This window comes from Suricata suricatta, chromosome 6 (genome assembly GCF_006229205.1).
Source record: "Suricata suricatta isolate VVHF042 chromosome 6, meerkat_22Aug2017_6uvM2_HiC, whole genome shotgun sequence".
NCBI classification, from domain to species: Eukaryota; Metazoa; Chordata; class Mammalia; order Carnivora; family Herpestidae; genus Suricata; species Suricata suricatta.
Window position 1 is genome coordinate 60649226 of NC_043705.1, and position 5784 is coordinate 60655009.

The window sequence follows — 5784 nt, forward strand, 5'->3', positions numbered from 1 at the left end:
GAATTGTAAATGTCTATAATAGCAAAGTGCAGAGCAGCACCAGTGACAATGACAATAAAGAAGAAATAGAACTGATACACAAATAAAGGAGAGAAAATGGAATCCTAAAATGCTCCATTAAATTCATAAAAGATAGAAAAAAGTGAAATAGAAAAACAGGATCAAAAAACATGGGCAAAAGTAGAAAAGTAACAAAAATGGTAAATTGTAATATGACTATATCATAAACTACTGAAAAGTAATGATCTCCAATGAACAAATTAAAAGATTGTCAGAGTAGATCAAAAAAGACCCAACTATATGTTGCCTACAAGAAACTACTTTAATTATAAAGAAACATACTTATAAAAAGTAAAGGGAGAGTATCAAAACAGTACAGTTCTGGGAACAAAATTAAACACATAGATCAATTGAACAAAACAGAGAATCCAGAAATAAACCCACACTTATCTGGTCAATGAATCTATGTAAAGGAGGTAAGAATAGATAATGAGCAAAAAGCAATAATTTTCAATAAAGAGTATGAGGAAAAGTAAACAGCTACATGCAAAAGCATGAAACTGGACCACTCTATTACATTTTATTCCAAAATAAACTCAAAATGGATTAAGGACTTCAATGTGAGATCTGAAACCATAAAATTTTGAAAAAACAACATAAGCAATAATGTCTTAGACATCAACCTAAGCAACATATTTATGTATAGATCTCCTGAGGCAAGATAAACAATAGCAAAAAAACTTATTGGGGCTACATCAAAATAAAAAGCTTTTGTGGAGCAAAAGAAGCCACCAAAAATAAACAAACAAACAAACAAACAAACAGGCAAATCATGAATAAATTATTTGCAAATGATGTATCTGATAAAAGATTAGTATTCAAAGTATGTAAAGAACTTGTACAACTCAACACCCAAAACCCCCCAAAGAATCTAATTAAAAAAGGGCAGAAGACATGAACAGACATTTCTCCAAGAAACCATAGAGATTGTGAACAAACACATGAAATGATACTCAACATCATTCATCACAGGGAAATGCTACTCAAAACAAGAGTAATATATCACCTCATATCTGTCAGTATGGATAAATCAAAAATACAAGAAGTAAGTGTTAGTGAGAATGTGAAGAAAAAGGAACCCTTGCACACTGTTGGTTGGAATGCAAACTGGTACTGCCACTTTGGAAAACAGGATGAAGAGCTCTCAAAAAATTAAAAATACAACTACCTTACAATCTAGCAATCACATTACTGGGTACTGTCAAATGGATTGAATAGACATCTATAGACTACATCTTCCAACAACAGAAATAACATTCAAGCTCACATGTAACATTCACCAAAATAGACAATATTCTGGGCCATAATACAAATCTTAACAATTTAAATGAATAGAAATCACAGAACATCTGCTCTTTAAACCACAATGGAATTAAACAGAGAATGAATACAAAAAATCAGCTGGAAAATTCCAGAATTTTTGTAGATTAAATAACTTCTACTTAACACATAGGTGAAGGAAGAAATCAAACAAATTTCAAAATATTTTGAATAAAAATGAAAAGATAAGTCAAAATTTGAGATATGCAGTGAAAGCAGTGCTCAGTGCTTAGAGGGAGATTTATAGCATTAAATACAAGTACAGTAAAACCTTGATTTGTGAGCATATTTGTTCTGGAAACATGCTTGTAATCCAAAGCACTTGTATATCAAAGTGAATTTCAATAACCATTGGCTCAGTTGTGATCACGTGACATTCTGCATCACATAGTACTCATTTTTTACAACACTGTTCATTTATCAAGTTACAATTCATTAGTAATGTTTGCTTGTCTTCCAGAACACTCCCCAGAACAAGTTACTCACAATTCAACATTTTACTGGATTAGGAAAGAGATCTCAAATTAATCATCCAAATCATTCCACCTCAGGAAACTACAAAAAAAGAGAAGAAAGAATTAGGGTAGAAATCAATGAAACTGAAAACAGGGAATCAATAGAGAAAAGTCAACAAAGCCTAAAATTAATTCTTTGAAAATATCAATAAAAATCAACAAGCTTTTAGACAAGCTAAGAACAAAAAGGAAATGACACTAATTACTAATATCATAAATGAGAGACAGGATATGACTATAGATCTCATGGATGCTAAGAGGATAGAAAATAAAAACCATCATCAACTCTAGTCCACAAATCTGATACCTAGATGAAATGGACCTATTCCTTTAAAGACAAAATTATTTCTACAAGAAGAAATAATCTGAATAGGCCTGCATCTACTAAAGAAATTAAATAAAAAATTAATAACCTTCCAAATTAGAAAGTTCCTGTCCCAGATGGGTTTATTGGTGAATTCTCACATTAAAGAAATTTTACCAATATTCTATAATCAATGTCATTAAGATAGTAGCAGAGATAATACTTTCTAACTCAGGCTATGAGGCCAGCATTACTCAAATACCAAAACCAAAGAGGTTACAAAGAAAGTACATACCAATCTCTCTCATGATGATACATGCAAAAGTCAACAAAATCTTAGCAAACTGAATACATCACAAGATTAGGAAAAACTATACACTATGATCAAAATGATTTGTCCATATATACAAAGCTGGTTCAATATTCAAAAAAATTACTAAAAGTCATATCAACAGGCTAAAAAAGAAATCACATAATCCCATCACTAGTACCATAAAAAAGCATTTGAAAAAATTCAACATCCATCCATGATAAACACTCTCTGTAAATTAGAAATGGGGGCATAACCCTTCAGCTTGATCAAGAGTATCTACAAATACTTACAACTAACATCATGCTTGATAAAGGTAGAAGCTTTTCCACTAAGGTCAGGAACAAGGCAAGGATGTCCCTCTCATAACTGCTTCCCAACATAGTACTGATAATACTGGAAATCCTAGTTAATACAACAAGACAATAAAAGATTGTGGGGAGAAACAGATAGCTTAGAAAAAATAAATAAAACTCTCTTTATTCACAGATGACACGACTATTCAGAATATGTTTAAAATTGACCAAATTAGATTAAAAAACTGTTATGGAATAAGTGATTGTGGCAAGATTATTAAAAACAGGTCAACAGGGCCCTATAGCTCAGGGGTTAGAGCACTGGTCTTGTAAAAACAGGTCAATAAGCAAAAGTCCATTTTCTTCATATATACCAGCAAAGAATAAGTGGGATTTGAAATTTAAGTTGTAGCTTACATTCATAACCCCCAAAAGGAAATAGGAGAAATATAACACATATGTAGAAGTTCTATATATGAAAAGCTATAGAACTCGGATAAATGAAATCAATGAAGAACTAAAGAGATATAGAAAGATTTCATATTCACAACTAGGAGGACACACTATTTTCAAAACATCAGTTCTTCCTAACATTTTCTACAGAATCAAATCAATTCTAATCAAAATTTCAGAAAGTAATTTCATGGATATCAACAAAATGTTTCTAAAGTTTATATGGAGAGGCAGAAGACTGAGAATAGCCACTACTGTATTGAAAGCTAAGAGCAAAGTAGGAAAAATGCACCCACCTGAGTTTAAGGCTTACTATAGTGTTATTATTCATCTGGAATTGTAGAACTGGTCAAAGAATAGACAAATACATCAATAGAAGAGAACAGAGAACCCAGCAACAGACCCACATAGTCAAGTGTTATTTGACAAAGAAGAAAAGGTAACACAATGGAACAAAGATAATCATTTTAACAAATGGTGCTGAAGTAACTGGTCATCCACATGCACAGAAATAAATCTAGACACAGACGTTACACTTATAACAAAAACTAACTCAAAATAGATCACAGACTTATATGTAAAAAAGTAAATCTGTAAAATTTATAGAAGAAAATATAGGCGGAAACCTACTTAATATTGGGTTTGGTAATGTCTTCTTAGAGTATGACACCAAAGGTCCAAGCCATGAAAGCAAGAATGGATATGCTGAACTTTGTTAAAATTCAAATTTCCTGCTCTGCCAAAGACACTGTCAAAACCATGAATAGAGAAGCCACAGACTGGGAAATTGTATTTTTAACAGACTTGTATAATAAATCATTATTATCCAAAATGTATGAAGAATTTAAAATTTAAGGAACAACCAGATTAAATAATGGGCCAAAGACTTTAAATAACTACACACACACACAGACCCAAATGGCAATTAAGCATGTGAAAAGATGTTCCACATATTATGTCATCAGGGGAATGACAATGAAAACAAAGAGATATTATGACAGCCTAGGGGAATGGCTATTATCTGGAACTGGAACACTGATAACACCAGGTGCTAGGGGAGGACATGGAACAACAGTAATCTTCATTCATTCATGGTGAAAATAAAAAATGATAATGCCACTTTGGAAGACAGTTTGGCAGTTTCTTATAAAATGAAACATACTCTTAACATACAATCTAGTCAGTAATTATGTTCCTTCATAATCATCTAAAGGAGTTAAAGTTATGTCCACACAAAAATCTGCACATGGACACGCTTATAATAGTTTTATTCATAATTGCCCCAAATTAAGAGCAACATTAGTAGGTGAATGGATACCTAGACTGGTACAAAGAATGGAAGGTGACTCAGGATAAAAAAAGAATGAGCTATCAAATCATGAAAAGACACACAGGAAACTTAAATGCATACTTAGTGAAAGAAGCAAATCAAGAAAGTCTCTTGACTGTATGAGTCCAACTATATAGTATTCTGAGAAAGAAAAAAACTAAAACAACATTAAAAAATCAGTTTTGGGTTTAGAAAGAGCAATAAATTGAGGAGCACAGAAAATTTTAGAGCAGTAAACTATTCTCTATGATATGATAATAGTTGATACATGCCATTACATAATTGTCCAAACTCAGAATAAACAGCACAAAGAATGAACCCTAGGAACAGCTCTGGAGTTTGGGTGATTATGACATGTCAGAACAGGTTCATCAACTGGAACAAAAGTATCTCTCTTGTGCGTGATATTGATAATGGGGGAAGCTCTGCATGTGTGGGGCCAGGGAGTAAATGGGAAGTCTTTGTACCTTCTGCTCAGTTTGTGGTGAATCTGCAACCGTTCCAAAATAACAAAGTCTTTTTTTTTTAAATGGTTTTTATTTATTTCTGAGAGACAGAGAGAGACAGTGCGAGCAGGGGAGGGTCAGAGGGAGAGGGGGATACAGAATCTGAAGCAGGCTCCAGGCTCTGAACTGTCAGCACAGAGCCCTACGGGGGTCTTGAACCCACGAACCGAACCATGAGATCATGACCTGAGCCGAAGCCTGATGCTTAACGGACTGAGCCACCCAGGCGCTCCAACTTCTTTTTAACAACAACAACAACAAAATCAAAGTACTAGGTACAACAACAACAACAACAACAAGTATTAACTACTTTCCTGAGGAGGAGTGGAATAGGTTTCAAACCACTCTCAACTCTTTCAAAAAAAAAAAAAAAAAGGAAAACTGTAGTTTCATTTTAGAAATAAAAGTAATGCGAGGTTGCCTTGCCTGGGTGGCTCAGTTGACACTGTCAACGTGGAGCCTGCTTCAGATTCTCTGTCTCTCGCTCGCGCGCTCTCTTGCTCGCTCTCTCTCGCTCTCTGTTCCTTCCCTGCTCATGTGCTTGTGCCTGCTCTCACTCTCTCTCACTTTCTCTCTCTCTCAAACTAAATAAACCAATTAAAAAAAAAAAGAAATAAACATAATGCAAATGCAGTAGTGCAACAGAGGGCCAAATGGTGAAAGTAGCCATTTAACAGCAAACTTTTAATT